We start from the raw sequence: 22,891 nt of genomic DNA, 5'->3' as shown, positions 1-22,891 counted from the left end.
ATACCAACTACAAGAACAAACGCTTACAAGCATACAGAAAAGAAATAGTATATGGACAATACCTAAATAAAACAGAAAAAGAAGTTATGTACTCACCATAACGTTTCATCTGAGTAGTTGTTCTTCATTTGTCATCAACCTGTAGGGTTCCCAGATCTGTATCGGATCCGACTTGGCTGCATATCTAGCATCTGATCCAAGCTCAAAGTTCCTTCCCTTACCCGTAATGTTCCTGTCTCCTTCCTCCCTTCAGATCGAGTTTGCTGCCCAATCCATTATCATCAACCGACCCAACAGAGGCTTGTCCATACAAGAAACTAACAACAAGGATAAAGATAAGAGGCACCCAACAGTGACCACCTCCATTATTCTTAGGAGGCACCAACAGTTCACACAAGGCCGGGGGAAGGAAGGAGGAATGGTTGAAGACAAATGAAGAACAATTACTCAGATGGAACGTTATGGTGAGTACATAACTTATTTATCTGAAGTAGTTGTCTTCATTTGGTCTTCAACCTGTGGGACAGAGTCCCCATCTACCAGACATCTGGGAGGCTCTCATGGAAGGATATTCCGGAGCACAGCAGAGCCAAAGAATACCCTGTTCCTGGATACAATGTTCAATTTATAATGCGAGACTGAAGGTATGGGATGAGGACCAAGTGGCCACAGAACAAATATCATCTAATGAAACTCTAGACCAGAAAGCTGCTGACGTGGCCATAAACCTGGCAGAATATGCTTTCACCTGACTTAGCAGGGAGATCCCCCCTGGCTGAATACACCCAAATGATGCATTGAGAAATCAAATGGGCGATGGTAACTTTAGAAATTGGTTTCCCTAAAAAGGGTTTGGAGTATGAAATGAAAATTTAGTCAGATTTATGAAAGGTTTTTGTCCTGTGCAAGTAGAAATGTAACTGTCTGTGCACGTCTAGTAAATGCAATTTGCATTCTCTCTTGTTCTGAAAATTTGGAAAGACCGAAAGGTTGATTACCTGATAAATGTTGGCCTCTGAAGCTACTTTAGATAGAAAGGATGGATTAGTATGCAAAAACACCCTGTCCTTATGAAAAATCATATAAGGGGCTTTGATCGATAGAGCTTGAATTTCCAAAACTCTCCTAGTGGAAGTAATGGCAACCAGAAAGGCAGTCTTCCAGGACAAAAACTGCATATCCACTGAAGCTACAAGTTCAAAGGGAGGTGAGACTAAGGCTTGAAGTACTAGGGTAAGATCCCACGGTGGCGTAGGGCCCTTTACCGGGGGATCAAAGAAGAAAGATACCTTTGAAGACATTACAAAGCTTTGAAGATACTAAGGAAGCCATATTATCCCCCACATGATAATTAGAAATTGCCACAAGTTGAACTTTGACTGTAGAAAAACTGGCACCTTGTTGAAAAATTCCAACACCGCAGAAACTGAAGCCGTGAAAGGATCTAATGCATGCCGAGAGGCCCAGATGGAAAAACGTTTCCATTTGCTGGAGTACACTTTTCTGGTGGAAGACTTATGAGCCACCACTAGAATTCTTTTGACAAGAGAAGATAATCTGGGAGTCTTGACATTCATGGGAACTGGAGCAGTCAAGCAGTGAGCTTTAGACTGTCCAGGTCTGGATGGGGAATCCCTGAGGGATGAGATATGAGATCCGGAACTGGATCCAACATCCACGGTGGAGCCACCAGATGTGGCCTCAGAGAGGGAAACTAGACTTGGCGAGGCCAGAATGGGGCAATGAGGATAACCAAGCTCCCCAGCCTGTGAGCTTTCTAAAGAAACTTTGATACTAAGGGAAGAGGAGGATAAGCATACAGAAGACCGGGGGGGGGGGCAAGCATGAATCAGAGTGTCTCTGGGGACTTCCCCCCCGAGGGGATTTAGAGTGAAGAACTCACTGCATTTCATGTTGGAAGGTGAGGTGAATAGATAGCAGCAAAGCTGACCCCATTTGGGAAAGATCTGTTCTGCTACTGAAGGATTCAGGGACCAGTCATGAGGCACCAGAATAGATCTGCTGAGCCTGTCCGCTAGAATGTTGGACCTCGCTAGAATGTGCACTGCCACCAGAAAACGGCCGGTGGAGATAGCCCATTCCCATACTCTCATGGCCTCGCACATAGGGGATATGATCTGATTTCCTCCCTGTTTGTTGATGTACCAGACCACTGACATTGTCCATCTGGACAGCAATCATTTCTGAAGGAAGACAGGCATGGAAAGCCTGCAATGTTAGAAGCACCGCCCTCATCTCCAGGACAATGATATGCAAACTGGTCTCGAAAGGGGGATGACATGCCTTGAACTGTCCTTCCCAAGCAGTGCCCCCCCCTCCCCAGCTGGGAGGCATCCGTAGTCATAGTGGCCGTGAGAAATGGTGGCAGAAAAGGGCGTCCCCAAACTAGGTCCAAGTAAAGAAACCACCACCGAAGAGAGTCCCTGCACACTCACGAGATTCAGACAGGGTGAGTCAATGGAAGATCTAACAGGAACTATTGTAATGAAAGGGTCCACTGAAGGATCCGCGTGTGAAGACACGCCAAGGGCAAGAGACTGATCATGGCCGCCATGGACCCAATGCCCTTAATATTATTTCCGCTGTCAGAGACTGAGTTTGAAGAATACAAAGAACATGTAGCTTCAGACTGCGTATTCTGGCTCACTCTGGTTCGAATTTGTGTCTAATCTTGCCTCAATTAAGTCTAATGTTTGGACAGGGGTCAGTGATGACTTGTTGAGATTGATGAAAATGCCTAACCTCTGGGCTAGAAGAAAGGAATCCCTCGCTTGACAAAGTTGATGCCTGGAAGGGGCAGTGAGGAGCCAACTGTCCAGGTAGGAAATAAATGAATGCTCTGGAGTCTCAGGTGAGCCGCTACTACTGGCATCACTTTGGTAAACACCCTAAGGGCTGTGGTGAGACTAAAGGGGAGCGCTCTGAATGGATAATGATTGGCTCCTAACCGGAAGAGGAGAAACCTCAGAGTGCATCTATCCATCTTGATATGACAGTATGGATCCTGGAGGTTGATCTAGCACATCCAATCGTTCTCCTGCAGGAAGGGCAGCACAGACTGAAGGGAGACCATCCGGAATTTTGTCTTGGCCGCAGACAGATTCAAGGTGGATAGATCCAAAATGGGTCTTAGGTTCCCCGTTTTCTTTGGCACCAAGAAGAACCTGGAATAAATACCTGATCCGGAGTGGTCTAGAGAGACTTGTTGGATGACTTGCTTTCTTAGCAGCTTTGTGATTTCCAGTGCCGCATCCTCCCTGTGCGAGGGTGGAACGTTTGGGAGGTGTTTGGGTGGTGGAGGTGGCCTGAGGAAGGGTATTGAATAGCCTCTAGATATAATTCTCAACACCCAATGATCTTTTGTGATGGACTCCCACTCCGTTAGGGACAATCAAAGACTGCCTCCAGAGACGAGCAGTCAGGCAACCCTTCAGGGTTGCTAAGTGGGCCTGTCCGAGAAAGGTTCTTGAGACCCATAATTTCTCAGATCCCCTCTGCCTCTAGGGCAGTCTACCAAATCCCCCTCTGCCCCTGGGGGAAGGTGAGTCCTGAGTGTCTCAGGGAAAAATCTGAGATTTCTAAAACCACATCTTCTTGGTCCCTCGATGATTCCTAGAGAAGGATCTTTGAGGGGCCGAGATCTCGATGGCAGACCGTCTTCACGTCCTTCTCACTCTGAAGTAAAGTCTCACGTACCAACTTCCCAAACAGGGAAGAATCATCATACAGGGCATTGGTAAATGACGTCTTGAAAGGTTCTGAAAACTGACAAAGCAGAGCCAGGTGTGTTGCCTGATGGCAACGCCTGTACCAGCTGCCCTAGCGGCTCCTTTGGTTGCATGGGAGAGAAGGCACAAAAAGGTGCTTGCAACTGATTTTAGAGTGGCCATATGAGCGGTGAAAATCTTCTTGTCCTCCGCTGACAGACTCCTTTTTGACTCAGCGATCTTCTTAACTAGGTCTCGCTGCAGCCAAATCACATGTGCCATGTAATTCAGCATCTGAACAGAAAATGTCGCTGAAGCTTACACCTGCTTCCCAAAACAGTCCATCGTCCTTGACTCGGTCAGGAGGGTGCTGAGCGAGCTCCTTCCTAGTGGCAGCTGCCACCATCATGGCATCAACAGGGAATCCCTTATTCCAATATAATCTATCTGGGGGAACTCAAAACCTTATCCAGATGTTTGGGAATGACCTCCACCATGTCCGGTTCCTTCCATGCCCGAGATGTAATGAGATCCACTAAGGGATCTGCAGGAGGGGACACCCAGGAAGTAGAGGGTCCTGCGCCAAATGCCTCGAGGAACACCGATTCATCTGAGGTAGGTTTTTGGGCAGACCACCCCCCTCACTGGTGAAGGAGGTCTGTGATGTCTCCAAAAGAGACATCCTTGGTGGGGGGGCAACCTTCCCCTTCCTCCAAATAGGGGTCTTCAGTGAGAGACTCCGGAGGGGAGTCTAAGTGCCTCCTTTTGCACGTACGTTTGCGAGGAATCTTGTCAGCTGGGATCATTGGGGAGGACTCGCCAGTGTCTTGCTGTTCCTAAATGGGAGCTTCTTGAGGCAAACTGGCGGCAGGCTATCCCTAAGATGGCAAAATGGCCAGAACTGCGCCAGAAACAGAGGGAGTTGGAGCAGAGTCTGAAGATGAGATGGTCAAGGGTCTCGAAGAAATCAATAGAACCCTCTCCACCATATCGAAAGCCGAAGGGGAACGGACATCCTGAAAAAGGACAACAGGAGCAGTCACCCTTTGACCCGACAGGGGAGTCAGAGCCGAACCTCCAGGCGAGATACTAAGGGGAAGGCTCTGCTCCAACACACTCAGAGCCAACACCAACTGCTCGGATCAGACGCTGAAGCTATGGCTCCGAGAGATGGTCAGATCTGAGCCAGTCGGATACAACCCGCTCAAGGTCATAGTCGGCGTCAAGGTACAAGGTAGCGTCGGCACCGGCCCCTCGACACAGAGTCCTCGGATCCAAGGGCTCCAAAACTAAATGTCAGATTGGAGACGGAGAAATCAGGGTGAAGAAAGGCTGCATGCTCTCCGCTCTGGAGTTAGAGGGGGCAGGCAAGACCCCCATCTGTATCTGGGTGTGGATGAACTTGTGCATCATCCTATACATCTCCCCTTCACTAAAGCTCTAGGCGAAGCAGGAGGAAGAGGCGACTGACACCGACCTGGAGGGGCGGTGAGAAGAAGCCTGAGACTAGATCCGGGGCTCCTCCAGCTCCACAGAAAACTGAGGGGAACAGAGCCGGGGAGACTCCGGTCTCGGAGTCAACCTAACCTTTGGTGGCGGGCTGGCCGAAGCCAAGCAATCTGGGGATCGCTTCTTTGGCCTATCCCTTTTAGACACTTTGTCTCCATCCCAGAGCCTCTTGGCTGGAGTTTGAGTCCCAGAGGCCAGGGAGGAGGCAGAAAACAGGGACACGGGAGACTTGAGTACCGAAGAGGGAAGAAGGCCCTTAAGAATGACTTTGTCTCTCCTGTCCTTAAGTGCCTGGGGATTAAACCCGGCAGAGATGGAACGTACAGTTTTGTACCTACCATAAATGTAGATGTTCGAGTGTTCACCCTGCTGCAGTCATCACACTCTGGTTAAACTGCCATCAGGTGGTCCTGCAGTCGGCCTGAATTCCAAAGTCTTGGTCCAGCGTCGGTTGCTGTTGCTTCTTCCCAGACGTCAGTGCGCCAGGGGTGGTTTACTATCAAAAGTTCAAACCATACTCTGTCGAATGTAGTATAGTCGAAAACGGATGTTCGAAAATGGTACCATCGATGTCAAAAAAAAATCTAGCAACGGGTTTTAACCTGAGTCGAGGTAGGGGAGATGTTTGTAGTTCAGAATAACATTGAACACGTACCTCAACCCATGTTAAAACCGTTCCTAGATTGTTTTTTTTACATCGATGTTACCGTTTTCGAACTTCCATTTTCGACTATAGAACATTCGACGTTGTATGATTCGAAATTTTGATAGTAAACTGCCAGGGTTATATAAGATGCATCTAACGCCATTTTCTTCAGTTTTTCTTGCCCCAGATGTCAGATGCTCCCAATTCGTAGGCAAAATATATATATATATATAGCTAGATAAAAATAAAACAATACCTTTAGGCACAAGCAAATACACCACAGAGGTTGTATAGGATAGAGTGGTATAGATAAGTTCTGCTAGTTCAGAGGGGATGGAGGGGGGGGGGTAACCTGGACTGCGGCAGGGTGAACACTTGAACATCTACATTTATGGTAGGTACAAAACTGTACTATGTTCATCGTGTTACCCTGCTGCAGTCATCACACTTGGGTTGAATCCCAAAGCTAAGGATGGGAGGTAGAGTTAAACAGGGTTAGAAGAAGCTAGTAGGCCCTGCAAAACTGCAGTGGCAAAACCATCTCTAGTCTTAGAATATAGAGGTAAGTGATAGTGTTTGGTGAAGGTGCGCACTGAACTCCAAGTTGCAGCTTCCAGAATATCCTTGGTTGGCACTCCCCTGAGAAAGACTGCCGATGTAGCTGTAGCCCTGGTGGAGTGGGACCTAATGTTAGCAGGTACCGGTTTCCCATGATGCGTGTAGCAGAAATGTATGCAATGCCCTATCCATTTAGAAATGGTCTGTTTTGAGATAGCTTTTCCTTGTGATCCTGTAGCATAGGCTACAAAGAGCTGGTCAGTTTTTCTGAAAGCCTTAGTTTTATCCAAGTAGTAACGTAACTGCCTGTGAATGTCCAAAGAGTGCAGGAGTCTTTCTCCTTTGTTCTGGGGATTTGGGAAAAAGGTGGGCAAATGAATGGTTTGGTTTAGGGCCACACTGGATACCACCTTTGGCAAAAAGGAAGGGTTAGTTCGTAGAGAGACTCTGTCTTGATGAAAAATGAGGAAAGACTCAACTGCCATTAGTGCCTGTAGCTCTGAGACTCTTCTAGCTGAGGTTATTGCTAGTAGCAGGGCAGTTTTCCATGAAAGAAATTTTAAATCAGCTGAAAAAGCTGGTTCAAAGGGCAGCAGTGTAAGCTTTTCCAGAACAAAGTTGAGATCCCAAGTAGGTGTTGGTGCTCTCCTTGGCGGTCTTATGTTCTTAGCCCCTCTGAGGTACTGTCTTAGGAGTGGATGTGAGAATAAGGGAGGATCCGTATTGTAATGAGCTGAAATTGCTGAGGCGTGGATCTTAATAGATGAAAAGGAAAGTCCTTTGTGCAACATCTCAGTTAAACATTGTAGAATCTGAGGAATGTTTGGATCAAGGGGATTTTGGCCTTTAGCCTGGTTCCAGGCTTAAAATCCTTTCCATTTGTCTGAATAGGTTTTCCTGGTGCTGGGCCTCCTGGCCTGCAGAATAATATCCATAACAGCTTTGGATAGAGGTGTTGGCTGGTTGTTTAGGTAATTTGCCATACAGCCAGGTTTAAAGTCTTGAGCTGGCTGTGTAGAATCTGATTGTTCGCTGGGTAAGCAGGTGAGGAATTTGTGGTAAAATCCATGGTGGGCCGTGGGCCATGTTCCTTAGAATTGGATACCAATGCTGGCGTGGCCAGTCTGGTGCAATGAGCATCATTTGTGGCCTCTCTAATCTGACTTTCAGCAGTACCTTTGCTAGAAGAGGCAGTGGAGGAAAGGCATACACTGTTAAGGTTTTCCAACTGAATGAGAGGGCGTCCACTTTCCAAGCTTGTGGATGGAATGTCCTTGTGCAAAATTTTTGAAGTTGGTAGTTTTGGGGGCTTGCAAACAGATCTATGTCTGGGCATCCCCATTTTTGAGCTATCATTGCAAATACTTGTGGATCTAGTTTCCACTCATGTGGATCCATGATGTTTCTGCTTAGGTCATCTGCCATTGTGTTTTTCTTTCCTGGCAGGAATTGTGCTTGTAATTGAATTTGGTACGACAGTGCAGTGTTTCACAAGGTCATTGCTTGTCTGCATAGAGGGTAGGAATGTGTGCCCCCTTGCTTGTTTATGTACCATATTACTGTGGTATTGTCCGTCTTTATTATTAGTTGTCCTGGGTGTAAGAGGTCCTTGAAAGCTGTTAGGGCATTCTGTACTGCTAGCATTTCCTTTGATTGATATGCAGATGCCTCTGATCTGTAGTCCATTTGCCCTGAATGCACTGTCCTGCCATGTGTGCTCCCCAGGCATAGTCCGATGCATCTGTTGTCATAGTTTGCCTGGCTGTGGGTAAGGTGAAAGGCTGACCCTTGTTGAGGTGACATGCCTGTGCCCACCATAGAAACTCCTGTTGAAGGCAGGGAATGAGTGATATCATTGTTTCCAAGTTGTGGCTGTGATGAGTCCATACGCTTTTCAGGTACCATTGTAATTTCCTCATATGCAGTTTTGCAAATGGTATTAGTAGTATGCAAGATGCCATGAATCCCAAGGCCTGCAGAATTTTCCTTTCAGGGAGTTGGGTCTTTGTGGCCATTATTTTGAAATATTGAGTCAGCTGTTGTTGCTTGTCTGGCATGAGATAAGCCATCTGGGCCATTGTATTCAAGCTGGCACCCAGGAATATTATGTTTTGTGAGGGCAGTAGTTTTGATTTCTTTTCATTTACTGTGTACCCTAGGCAACTTAGAAGGTGTATGACAAATGCCAGATGCTTTAAAAGAATGTCCTTGCTTTCTGCTTGAATAAGGCAGTCGTCCAGGTATGGGTATATTTGAATTCCTCTTTGTCTGTAGTATGCAATTACTGGTGCCAGGCATTTTGTGAAGATCCTGGGCGCAGTAGATAAGCCAAAGGGCAGTGCAGAGAATTGATAATGCGTTGAACCTGCAATGAAGCGGAGGTATCTTCTGCAATTTTGTCTGATAGGGACATGCAGGTATGCCTCCTTGAGGTCCAACGTTACTAGCCAAGCATTCTTGCCCAGCATGGGAAGAAGCTGCTGTAGTGTTAGCATCTTGAATTTTGGTACTTGCAGATAGGTGTTCAGAACTGAAAGATCCAGAATGGGTCTCCATGCTTTGTCCTTTCTTGGGACTAGAAAGAGTCTCGAGTAAAATCCTTGCCCTTCTCCTGTGTAGGTACCTGTTGAATGGCTCTCATGTCCATGAGAGCTGTAATTTGTTTTTGTGCCTCTGCCCATTGATTTGGTGGCAGGTTTGGCATTCCTTTTATCCTTGGTAAGGTATGAAAGTGGAATCTGTATCCTTGAGAGACAATGTTTAAGACCCATTTGTCTTTTGTGATGATGTGCCAGTTGTCTGCAAAAAAATGCTAATTTTCCTCCCAAGGGAGCTGCCAGGAGAGATTTTCTTGGTAGTTTGAGGATTGAGTCATTGTGTTCGTCTTCTGCTAGCTTGGGGCCTGTCTTCTCCTCCTTTCTGGGTAGCAGTACCCCATTGGCGAGGTTTGTAAGGGCCTTGTGACTGACCTCTACCCCTTGGGCGTCTGTATTTGCCCCTCTGTGATCTGTCAGAAGCTGGAAAGGACCAGTTTTTTGTTGGCCAACTACTGCTGAAACGAGGGGGTTGTACCTGCAAAAAATCCTTGACAGTCTGCATAGACTTGGCCTTACCTCCATTTTCTTTAAAACCTCTTCTGCTTTGACACCAAATAATACATCCTGCTGTAAAGGTGCATCCAATAATTTTGCTTTAACATGATCAGGAAGCGTTTGTTCTTTTAACCAAGCATGTCTACGTATGACAGAGCCAGTAACAGCTGCTCTACAGGAAGCTTCCAACGAATCAAATCTGCATTGTAAAGTATGTTTGCCCACCTGTTCAGCTGCGTGTATTTCCTTGAATTCAGACTGTTCAGTATGTGTGCTCATTTTTTGTTTTAACTGAGACATTAGGAATTGCTGATATTTCGGCATGTGAAACTGACAATTTAATACTCTCATAGCCAGAGTTGCTGAGGTGTATATTTTCTTTCCCCATCTATCTAGGGCTCTGGAATCCCTTTCAGAGGGCACAGGATTTTTAGCCATAGAAGCTTTAGCTCCCTTAGGACCCTGGGAAATTGTTTTTGGGTCAGCCACAGGGCTTTTATAAAGGGATTTGTGTGAGACAGGTACTCTGTAGTATCTGTCTGGTTTGGCTGGAGCAGGAGGTAGAGTCTGGATTTAAACTAGACTCCAAGTAAGCATCATCCACAATATCTAAAACTGGAGGGATAGCAAGAGGTCTGTGCTGGGGTAGTGAAAGGAACTCTCAGAGCCTTTTCTTAGAATCAGTAGTCCTGGCCTTCCCAGTGGAAATATTCCCTCATGGTATGTAAAGTTTCCCCAAAGGAGTAGCCTTCAGGGGGAGATTCTGAGGGAATAGAGTCTTCAGCATTAGAGTCTTCATAAGGTGGAAAAGTGTAATCCTGTTCCTCAGAAGAATCTGAGGAAATTGAAACCTGGTCAGTGGAAGCATAATCCTCCTCTTGTCTTGGTCTTTTATCAGAAGGGGGATGGGAACCCCTGATTAGGGTAATCAAATCTTCAGCCATCTTAAGCATCTGTTTCTTGACATGGGGCCTTGAACTGTAGACTGATGTACAGTCTTCTTAGGTTTTAAAGGAGTTTTAAGCTTAGCATAAGATTTAATGGTGAGTGTAGTCGGTCTGAAGACACCTTCTGCAACCGAAGGTGTTTACACTGCACCGGGGTCTACTTTTGCTCCGGTGTCGGAAGATGGCTGTGTCGGCCTAGTAGACTCCGCTTGGGAATATGCAGCTGTCTGGGATTCCAGTTTTGCGGTCGTCAGGGGCTGCGTACGCGCCTCAATGAAAACTGGAGAAACGGCAACAGGCCCAGCAGAGGCCTCAGAGTCTAGCTTGTTCCTAGGCTGCCTGTCCTTATCCTTGCGTTTGTTATGTATGCCAGTCATCGGCTGCTTCAACGGCATGATATAATTAAATTTCCTACCAAAGTAATGTCATGCGAAGTCAAAACGGCGTTTGATAGTTCGTTTATTAAACCTAGCACAAAACTGACAACCTGTGACATCGTGGTCTGGGCCTAGGCAAGGAATACAATAGGAATGGAAGTCCTTATGAGGTATTTGCTTCCCACAAGAAATGCAATTGTTAACTTTTTCTGACATCGGACTGAGGCAAGAAAAGGTTCCCCAACGGGGTACTTAGCTTTATTGAAGACTTCGGACTGAAATTCGAATCGAAAATCTCAGGTGTCGGCTGACCGGCACTTGCAAACTGCTTCTGCTTCGGGCACCGCGCGGCAAGAAAGACTGAAGAAAATGGCGTTGGATGCCTCTTATATACCCCTGGTGCACTGATGTCAGGGAAGAAGCGACAGCAACTGACGCCGGACCAAGACCTTGGAATTCAGGCCGACTGCGGGACCGCCTGATGGCAGGATAACCCGAGTGTGATGACTGCAGCAGGGTAACACGATGAACATCAGGAGGTTCAGAAATGGGCTGCCCCAAGACACACTACACACAGAGTGTGGCCATCAGATGGGGAGTGCTTATGGCCACACTCTGTACATTTTCTGAAACCAGGTTTGATAATATCAGACATGTCCCAACCTCAGGCCCAGCACACTCACAAACACACAGACCACACATGCAAGGGGAAAGAAAGAGAGATTTTTTTTTTTTTTTTTTTTTTTACACTGATGGAAATGCAAAGGGAAGGTAGAAGGTAGATAAAAGGCAGGTAGAGAGAAAAAAAAGTAAAGATTTACACCAAAACAGCACTTAGCTTAAACTTTTATCACAGAGAGCTGGGATCACGATGCAGACATGTAGCGCGGCAAACGAGATCTAAAGGGAGGAAGGAGACGGGAGGGTTATGGGTAAGGGGAGGAGCATTGGGCTTGGCTTAGATGCTGGATATGTGGCAGAGTCGGATCAGATATGGATCTGGGAACCCCACAGGTTGAAGACTAAATGAAGACAACTACATCAGATCCTAACTTATAACAAGAGGCAATACAACTACTATTAGGATTAAACAGCATCTTCAATACCAAAGTCACAATTTTGAAAAAAAACAACAAAGTCAGAGCTTGTAGTCGTGTCCACATTAAAACAGGTGTGTTTTAAGAAAATATGCAAGAGGTGTCTGGAATTTACTGAAGAAAACTGTAAAAGAACCAAAGTACTGGGAGCAAATAACTACAGAGGGAAATATAATAAAGTGAGAAGAGGCCAAGAAGTTTGGACTGCAGGTTAGAGATGGTCCTACCTATCAGGGATTGATAATAGAGTACAGGCAAAGGCAGAGGGATAGAAGAGCCCTAAGTGAAAGATCAGCTCTAGTAGAACTTTTAGTTGAATCTACAACATATGCTGATGTTAATAAAGGGATAATAAGTCGGGTACATAAAAATAAATGAATCAGATGAGGTCAGAAGAGATTGAGAAGAGAGACTGGAAAGCAGTTTACAAGGGAGCAAGAGGTGACATATGTATAGCTCCCAAGTATACAAAAAAGAATGTTTTGGATTTTTGCTTTCAAGTGTTTGCATAGGTATTCTTATATCCCAAGCAGACTTCAAAGAAACTAGTAAATGCTGGAGGTGTGCTGGGGAAGAAAGAGGTATCTGGGAACATGTTTTTGGGAGCGTAATGAGTTGAAAGATTTAAAAAAGTCCCTACTGAGTATTTTGTCAGTAATATTGGGGAAGCAAATGGCTGTAACTAAAGAAAAAAGAAGTTACATACTTACCATAATGTTCCATCTGTGTTGTCCAATTTCAGTCTTCCTCAACATATGGGCTTGGATCGGATACTCGGATCAAACTCAGCTATTATTCTAGCTCGTGACCACCAACAAACTCTCAAACTCCTTCCCTACCAATAATGCACCACCCCTAACATCCCTCAGACCTTGATTGCAGCTTGAAATGAAGACCATAAAGAATTCTCATAATTCGAATTCAACACGAGACATGTGATGTCCCAAGAACTTAATTCCTGCAGAACTCACTTCTGATAAAAGGAGGGGGTGGGGAGTTGAAGAATGAAAATGGACACGTTGTCAATTTCCATTCTTCCTCAATGTATGGGACAGAGACCCTAGCTACCTAAATTCCTGGGAGGATTTTAATGAAGGATATTCCTGAGTACGGATGAGCCAAAGGCCTCTCTTCCCCGAGACTGTCTCCAGTTTGTAATGAGTGATAAAGGTATGAGGATGTGACCAAGCAGTAGTCTCACAACTAAAGTCCAAGTGCAGTCTAGGTTGGAATAGTGGCCACAGGTGTAGTTGAACGAGCCTATTTTGGTTTATTAGGGGGAGATTCAATTTAATGAGATGCCTTCGCAATCTGACAGATTTGGAGAGCTTTTGCAAGGATGAGTGGACAAATATTGCCAAGTCAAAATGTGCCATGCTGACAGACTCCTACCCAAGAAGACTGAATGCTGTAATTAAATCAAAAGGTTTTTCAACAGAGTATTAGTTTAAGGGTGTGCACACTTATTGCAACCAGCTTACTGTACATTTTTTGTTTTTTACATTTTTTCCCTAACAGATTTGTTTTTCAATTGAATTGTACAGGTTATAGGTCACATTAAAGGTGGGGAAAGTTTTGAAGTGATTTATTGTGGTCTCATTTTTTTATATCACAAAAACTTGGCATTTTAACAGGGCTCTGTACACTTTTTATATCCACTGTAGTAAGCACAGCATATACTCTCCTTTATTTGGAAAGTCTGAGAAAAAATAATGCCAGGCTAATTAATTGGTTAATGCTGAACTCTGACACTGTCCTAAGTAGGGAGGAAGCATTGGTATGTAGTGTCCCTATCCATGTGGAAAATCAAAGATGGGGACATAGAATATAATGCTTGAAGTTTTGACATTTTCCAGCGGAAAAATGCAATTAAAAGGATAGTGTTTCAAGTTAAAAATTTTAGATTACATTTGGCTGTAGTTTGAAAGGAAGACTGTGTCAAGGTTTGCTGTACCAACTTTAAATCCCATGGTGGTATGTGATCTTGGTAAGGAGGTCCAAGTAGAAGAGAACCATTAAAAAATGCTTTGCAAAGTTTAGAGAAAGCCAGGGAAGAATTCTAAAATCCCACATGGAAATTTGAAAAAGACTGCGAGCATAAGTTAGACATTCTATAAACTAGCACCTTCTTAAAATAAACTCACTAGAAATTCCAGGACAGAATGCATTGGACCTGGAAAAGGTTCTACTTGATAACTGTGCTACTCAAAGAAAATCTTCTCCATAAATTTCTGCAGAGATTATGGAAAAATAACAGAATGGAACAGACAGGTAAAAAAAAACAGACTGCCTGGTTATTAATGTAATCCGAGAAACCATGCAGTCAGTTTTAGGTTACAGATGCGCAGATGAATCATGCCTGTCAGGTGAGATGGAAGTTATGGAGTCAGATCTAAAATCAAAGGAGAGTACAGAAACAGAGGTCAAAGGTAGGACAGCCATCTATAGTTGAAGTCAGTGAAAAACAATGAGGATGCATGTTCTTCAAAAGTGGCTGCACTCTGAAGTAATCTTTAAGATGTATTGTAAATGCCCATCATGTTTTACATTTATAGGTTCATAGATTAGTACTACGCTAACTGCCCTTGCGAGTCATTTTAAGCTTAACCAATTATCTCTTGTGAGACCCAAACCATGCACCTTGTGTTTATAAGGCAAACACCTTAACCATTAGGCCACCTTCTTCCACTTTGTTTTTGTTGTACATATTTAGTTTGCATAAACTACTTCTTTCATTTAATTGTGCAATATTTGCCTCAAGTCTGTACTCCTGGGCACAGAATGAAAATTATCCTAATGAAAAGTGAATGAATAATCAAGCAAATACATAAATAAGTAAACCATGTCCATCACTTCATTACTTCGAGACAAGCCATGAGAAGTAAGATGGACCTACTCAGTCTGACAGCTATCATGTTGAACTTCCCCAGAAAATTGGCTACTGCCACACTTTCAGTATATGTAAGTTTGCCTTCTCACAGGACCAAGTGCCCTGGCGGTATTCCCCAGGAATTGTCCACTCCATCCAATCTATGCTCACTGTGGCCTTGGGTGGAGAAAGAACTGATGGCCTAGCAGTCATTTTGACTGCACTAACCTGGAAGAATAACCTTTGACTACTGGAGTTATTATGACACAGGCTGAAAGAGAATTTATTACTGTGTTCCTAGCATCTACTTCAGATCTTCAAGTAGTATCTTGGCAAAGGAAGTAGGACTATTGCCGTTGACACTGATCCTAGAACTTGCAGAATCAATACTGGTGATGATTTGGTACTACAAATTATTTTCTTGACCTTACTGTTTTTACTTTGTAAAGGGGTAGAGATGTTAGCAAAGACACTGTGTTGAACATCGTTCCTATAAACTGTAGCATCGAGGCTGGTTAGAATTGTGACTTGTTGTGATTGATGGTTATCCCAAATTGTGGACCAGTCTACCACACTCTATCTCAAACTCATACTAGTAAATGCTTGGTCAGAGTGGCAATAAGCCTGCGATCCCAAAATGGAAACACACAGGATACATGCAATGTCAAGTGAGATGTCGGTAATGCAACACACTTGGTGAACACCCTGGGGGCTGTGGTGAAGGCCAAAGGCCAGGACTCTGAACTGGTAATGGCTGGCTGCCAGCCTAAAATGCAACTACCTTCTGGATCGTCTGTTCTTTTTATGATAATATGAATCCTGAAGGTCAAACGATCCCATACAGTTGTCCTGCTGAGAAAGGGGAAACTTGACTGAACCAAGACTAACTAGGACTTAGTGTGCCAAACAGAATTTTTCAACACACCATGACTTAAAATCAGTATCCAGTATCCTATTTTATTTAGGCACTAGAAGAATCTTGAGTCAATTATGGATTCTACTGGTCCGGAAGGATCTTTTGAAAAACTAAGCTGCTATTGTATTTTAGTATTGCTGCTTCTTGGGTAAAAGGGATGGAAGGGAAAAAGGAAATGATACAACCTCTGCAAATGATTCTCTGCAAGGAAGCATCCTTCATTATGTTTAGCCATGCTTCCTGGTGTAGAGACAAGAGACCCCTGACTATCTGCAGAGGAAGGCACCAAGGCCTCATTTCTGGAACACTGACAGGATCTAACAGAATCATCTCTAGACCCTCGGACTGCAGGAGTCCTCTGCTACTGAGGCATTTTCAGCCATAACCGCTCCCTCCTCTGCCTCGGGGGGAACCATCTCTGCATGTGTCCTGTAAAGGACCCCAAGACTTCCTGACATGCATACATCAACCTCCTGGTTGATTACTGGCAAAAAAATCCACTGAGGAGACGGAAAAGGGTATGTCCAGAGCAGACAGGGTGTTTCTGTCCTTTCCTGTGAGGCCAAACCAAGGAGAACCATCAAAGGAAGCACTGACAAAAGATGACTTGAAAGACAGCACAAAATCATCGAGGTGCATCATGAAAGTCACCTGATAAATGCCTGAACCCGCAGCCCTAGAGATGCCTTCTGCAACATGCAAAATAAGGCTCATGGACAAATTTGATATTATCTATAAGGTAGCCTGAGAGAGACTAATGAAGATTGAGCCTCAGCAGTTTTGGGTCCAGAAAGTGAATAGGACAGTCCTTTAATCAAATCTGTTTGGAGCCTCTTAAAATGTACTTTAGAAGTGAACGGCTGTGTCAGTGGTACAAGTGGGCAGGATCCAAGATAGGTCCTGGGTAACACATTAGAGAAAAATTATGTAACTGGGGAAAAAATTCCCCCTTTTTACTCAGAACCGGAGCTTCCAAGGAAGCAAGGTAGGGGCTGCTTCCAGATCTGATCCTCCGAGGAAAAAAAGAACTTCATGGTCAAAACTCCAAGGGGAAGGGATGGATGTAAAAGGTCAGGACTGAACCAAACCCCTTAATTCTGGTGTCCCAGACCCACTCTGATCAGAGGGTATATAAATAGAAATGGTCAAGGATACTGAAAAAGTGAATGAGGGTACCTTTCTTTGATCTGATTCCAAACCTCCTGGGGTACCAATAACTGGGTAGGAAAAGGGGCAAATTAGATGCTGCAGACACACTCACAAAACCATGACAGGATGAAACTGGCAAGACCTCTATCTGGATTTGAGCTGCAAGAAATTTCACATCATCTTATCCACATCCTGAAAAAGTTGAGCGGAAAGGGAAAATTGGAAGTTAAGGAATTAATCACCACAGGAGCCGAGCCTGTCAGATCAGAGAAGGACTTCAGATCCGAAGGAAGCTCTAAAGGTTTTGCATCCCAAGCGTCTAGATCTGAAATCTTTCAAATTATCTGTCAGAGCTGAAGGCTTAGGATCCAATAAAGAAGTAATAGCAAACCCTCCAGATCAGAAGAGGACTTGGAATCAAAAAGAACCACTAGGGCTTTGGACTTGAAGTCTTTCCAGTTTTCTCTGGAGTTAAAACTTATCCGTCAGAGCCGAAGACTTAGAATAGGAGGGAGGCTCCAAAGTCTTTGAATCTGAAGAGCTTGGATCTGAAATCTTAATTTCTCTGGAATAGGACTTGTGTTTATTGGATCCAAAGATTAAGGATTCAATGTAGAAGTAACAGCCAAACCTGTCAGATCTGTGGAAAAATTAGGATCCGAAGAGGACCCTAGGGGCTTTGGATTCAAAAAACTTTCTAGTTTCTGTGGAGTCAAAACTTCTGTCTACTAGATCCGAGAGCTTAGGATCTGAAGGAGGCTGTAGGAACCCAAATCCTTCTATTTATCTGTAATAAGACTCATGTCTGTCGGATCCGAAGGCTTAGGATCTAATTCAGAAGTAACAGCCAAGCCTGTCTGATCAGAGTAGAACTTAGGATCCGACAAGAGTCCTAGGGGGCTTGGATTCGTACTTTTCTCTGGAGTTAAAAAAATATGTCTGTTGGCTCTGAAAACTTAGGATCCGATGACAGGAGTCGAACCTGTCGTATCAGACAAAGACTTTGTATCCAGAGGAGATCTTAGAAACATCGGATCTGAGGTGGCTGGATCCGAACTCTGACTTTCTCTGTCTCTCTTTTCTTGTTTTGGTTCAGAATGAAGCTGAACCACAGAATTTGAATACCTGAACCTTTTGAAGTGTCCTTAAATATCAAACTGCAGCAATTTCTTTTGTTCAGTTTCTTAAGAAATGTGTGGTTGGATCCAATGATGGTCAGACTGGCTGTAGCTCTGGATCCAGTTTTTGTTCTTTTCGGTTTTGAAGAAGCAGAGACAAGAGAAGCCAAGAATCTAAACCTTTTGATGGGTCTTTACATTTTGTTTGGGGGGGTGGACCCCAGCAAAGGCTTCGCAGAAATAAGATGGCAGGAAAGCCTTTAACATCAGCTTATTCTTCCTGTCTGCTGAAACTCATGATAAACAATGCAGTCCTAAACAATATACACCAAGATTGTAGGCAAAGGTATGTTAAAAACTACAATAAAATCTCACACATAAAAAGAAATCTATTGATAGATATAAAATGCTGACACTAAAACGGAAAAATAAAGCTGTAAAATAAACTATCACAATAATGGAGAAAATGGCTGGTTGGGAGGGTGGCCTAATGGTTAAAGGGGCAATCCCAGGGATTTTTTTGTTTTGATTCTGGCCTTTGTTTACATTTTCAGTCTGGCTTTATGGGCATGTCCCAACTATGGCTGCAGGGGTTGGGGGAGGGTGCTTATAGGAAGCTTCAGAGGTGTTAGGCAGATTCCTTCTCAAATTGCAATTGTACTCACAACAGCTCTCACGGAGTCATTCATTAGTTTCAACTGTCCTTTTTATCCTCAGAGAAAGTAGCTTTTCAGCAATGTTATGACTTGACTTGCTAATACCCTGCAGGAAAGCATTTGAGCAGTGCAAAGTTAAAACATTGGTAAACAAGAGGTTTTAGTTAATTTCATTTCATATTTTATTTTGTGCCCATTTCTAAATGCTAAGTGCAATGATTTTATGACAAATGCCCTAGCTTCTGTAGAAAGCATCTGAAAGATGCAAGTTTCAAACATTAGTAGAAACAATCTTGTTTCTTTTTTTGTGTTCAAATTGATCTCTGAATACTAGCCAGGTGTGATGGTTTTCTTACCTGCTAATAGCTCTTTAAAAGGCATATGTGTGATACAGGGTTCAAACATGAGTAGACAGTCTTTGGCTCCTTTTATTTTGTAGTCTGCATTGCTCATATAAACTCAGAAAGCTACTCGACTGACACAATTTGCATTATTGTGCATTTTCTGAAGGATAAGAAGTCTGAGCTCAAATGTTGTTGTGGTGTCTTTCGGCTTTTCCCAGTTAGGAGTCGCCACAGCGGAACTCCAGTCCGCTAATGATTGGCAGTAGATTTTTACGTGCCGAGTTGCCAGCTCTGACGCACAACCTTCAACGAAGGTACGTCCATTCATGCACGTCTCCACACAGAAGATGCTCTAGCTGAGAATTGAACAGGACAACGTCATACTGTGAGGCGACAATGGTACCGCAGCACCACCACCGCAGACTGAGCTCAAATATAGGTTATTATTTAGTGACTTTCATCTTCATTGATTTGGAGGAAAAACACAAATTTTATGAGGAACAGACCAAAAATATCAGATGAAAATCTGGGCATTCTGCAAAAATCTGGACAGTTGAGAGGTATGGGCAGACACACTCATTCATTCCTTTAATTTCATATTTTATTTTGTGCTGTTCTCATGCATTTCCTACTATACGTGCTATATGCTACATGTTGGCGACTTAGTGATTGCACAGTATGATATGCCCTTAAGCAGTTTTATTTCTCTTTCTACCTTACAACTGTATGCATTTGTACTTGATTCCACTGTTATCTGTAGACAAACTGGAATGATACAGTGTGGGTTTTATGTCATCATTCTGTCTGTATTGCCTGATGAGTGGCTAATTCCCTGTCTGACAATCCTTAGTCTTGCATGACACTTTTAAAACTGTTGTTGCCTTTCCCAAATTACTCACATGAAGGCAACCTCAGACCAGTGACACAACTAGTATAGTACAGTTTTGTACCTACCATAAATGTAGATGTCCGATAGGTATCCATCTGCAGTCCTAACATATGGGTTGTCCTGCCTCAGGCAGCCCTTCGGTCGGCCGGATTCCAAAGTCTGGGTCTGGCCTCGGCTGATGTCACACTTCACCTGACGTCATAGCTGCTGTTTATTGGGTATAAAGGCATCAGCCGACGCCATTTTCCTCAGTGTTTCTTGCCCCAGATGCCAGGTGCCCTCTAGTAAGGCTAAATTTGGATAAATGCAAATAATTCCAAACAGTAGAGAGCAAACAATAAAAAATATATATATATATATATATATATATATATATATATATATATATATATATATATACATATATACAAACAAATACACCATAACAAATTCCCCCAGCTAGCTAAAAGATGGGTAAGTACCCTAGGAGTACCACAGAGGGGAAGGAGGGTGGGTAATCCTGACTGCAGATGCATACCTATCGGACATCTACATTTATGGTAGGTACAAAACTGTACTATGTCCTTCAAGGATGCATCTGCAGTCCTAACATATGGGTAGAATACCATAGCCAAACTGGGGGAGGAGGCACTAAGATAAAGATGGTGTAGTTAAGATCCCCTGCAAAACAGCAGTTGCAAAACCTGCTCGGGATCTAGAGTATAAAGGAAGATTGTAATGCTTGGCAAATGTATGCACAGAGCTCCAGGTAGCAGCTTCTAAAATGTCTTTGGTAGCCACTCCTCGTAGGAAAGCTGTAGTGGTGGCTGTAGCTCTTGTGGAGTGAGGTCTGATGCTATCAGGAGTTGTCTTTCCATGAAAAGAGTAACAAAAACGAATGCAATTTCCTATCCATTTTGAGATTGTCTGTTTTGAAATTGCTTTTCCTTGCATTCCTGTTGCATATGCTACCAAAAGCTGGTCAGTTTTTCTGCTGGTCTTAGTTCTGTCCAGATAGTAACGTAATTGTCTGTGCACATCCAAGGTATGTAGCAGTCTTTCCCCCCTGTTCTGTGGGTTGGGGAAGAATGTAGGTAAATGAATCGCTTGGTTCAATGATACTCTGGAGACCACTTTCGGCATAAAGGTAGGGTTGGTTCTCAGAGAGACTCTGTCCTGATGGAAGATAAGGAAGGGTTGTACTGCCATTAATGCCTGTAGCTCAGATCCCCTTCTTGCTGAAGTGATTGCTAGTAGGAAAGCAGTTTTCCAAGACAAGAATTGTAATTCTGCTGTTGCTGCTGGTTCAAAAGGGGGAAGAGTTAACTTTTCCAGCACAAAGTTGAGGTCCCATGTAGGTAAAGGTGGTTTCCTTGGAGGCTTTACATTTTTGATTCCTCTCAAGAACTGTCTGAGTAGGGGCGTGGCCAAGGATGAACACAGGATATCAGCAGATTTCTTCAGCTCCACCAATTTCATTACACTGACAGGAATTAATTTTTAAAGTAATTTTCTTTCTAAATATGTTTGTTTTATATAGTTCTTGAACTATATCTAAAAAAGAAAGGAAATCTTAACAATATTCCTGTCAGAAATCACTTTGGAAATTTTCCTGTCAGTTTATCAGTCTGAAATGAGTTCCAGTAAGACAAATTCTCAAGACTCCAGCATCAAGAAAGAACTTCAGTCTCTGATAATTATAATCCAGCAACTTACTGCTAAGATGGATAAAATGGAAACTAAAATAGACACCTTCATAGAAAAAACTACAAAACAAATAGACTTGTTACATATAGACCTGCAACAACAGAAGATCCAGATAACAGGCATAGAAGAAGCTGTGAATGACATGGAAAATAGAATACAAGAAGAGGAAATCAACATTGAGTTTCTGCTGAAACAAAATACACATTTACAAACAAAGCTGGATGACCTGGAAAATAGATCTAGGCAATAACATTAGGATTTTTGGACTGCCAGAAAATATTGAAGGTAACAATATTACTTCTTTTTTAACAACATGGCTCCCTAAAACTTTAGACTTAACAGAAGCATTCTCTTTTGGTATCGAAACAGCACATAGATCTATAGCTAATACTAACTCTAACAAAAACTATCCTAGATCAGTTATAGTTAGATTTCTATCATCTTTTGATAAAGAGATGGTTCTTAAATCTGCTTGGGCTAAAGCTCCTGTTAAGATTAATGAGACAACTGTGCGTTTTGACAATGACTATTCTTCCATGGTAATAGCTAAAAGAAAAGTTTTTCTGCCACTAATAAGGGAGCTTAAAAAGCACAGTTTAAAACATACCTTCTGTTTCCTGCCAAGCTTAAAATCTTCCTTCCTGATGGTCCTAAAATTTTCGATGACTTAGACTCTGCCTTACTGTTTATCAAAAAAATAAGATTTTGGATAAAATAGAAGAAATGGAATGGGCTAGTCCTTCATTAAAGAGACTGGCAACTGAAACTTCGTGGAAGACTTCAGAGAAGAAGAAGAGACTAAAACAAATGATCTGTTCTATGTTTTTTTTTTCTCTCATCATTTTATTTCATTATTAATCTTTTTAAATATAGTTTCTGCATTTCCAAGAAGCAACAAATATTTTGAAAAAGATTTAATCAAAGTTATTCTCTGTGTGCAAAGAAATGTTTTGTTTCATAACTAGTCAAAATATCTGGAGATTTAATGGCAAGTTGTGATTCAACTTGTTTCTCTTTCTGAAAAGGAGAAGTAAGGTCAGTAATTTGTTACATTTTTTTCTTTATCTTTTTTTTTTTTCTCCTTTTCTTCTTTTCTTTGTTTAAAAAATGACACTCTATTTAGATTATGTAGTGGGTAAAGGGTGGGGGAGGGCAGGGAGAGAAGAGTAATGAAAATATGATTAATAGAATAATAACATTTATTCCTTGTAAAAAGTTTATATGTTCTTCAAATGCTATTCCTAATTATACTTTCTTGATTACACTGCTTATGCTTGTTTGTAAATAATCTGTCATGCTTTAACTAATAA

At 43.0% G+C, this 22,891-nt stretch overlaps 1 protein-coding gene across 6 annotated transcripts in view; it reads right to left on the bottom strand.

Annotated features, from left to right (window-relative positions):
* The window catches only part of AP1B1 (adaptor related protein complex 1 subunit beta 1), a 1,110,789-nt gene that overhangs the window by 567,029 nt on the left and 520,869 nt on the right, over positions 1–22,891 (bottom strand). The window lies entirely within an intron of this gene.

The sequence above is a fragment of the Protopterus annectens genome, chromosome 4.part0 (assembly GCF_019279795.1).
Source record: "Protopterus annectens isolate FY-2018-M chromosome 4.part0, PAN1.0, whole genome shotgun sequence".
Taxonomy (NCBI): Eukaryota; Metazoa; Chordata; order Ceratodontiformes; family Protopteridae; genus Protopterus; species Protopterus annectens.
Note: the sequence above shows the minus strand (reverse complement) of the source record. Positions and strands in the feature narration are given on the sequence as shown.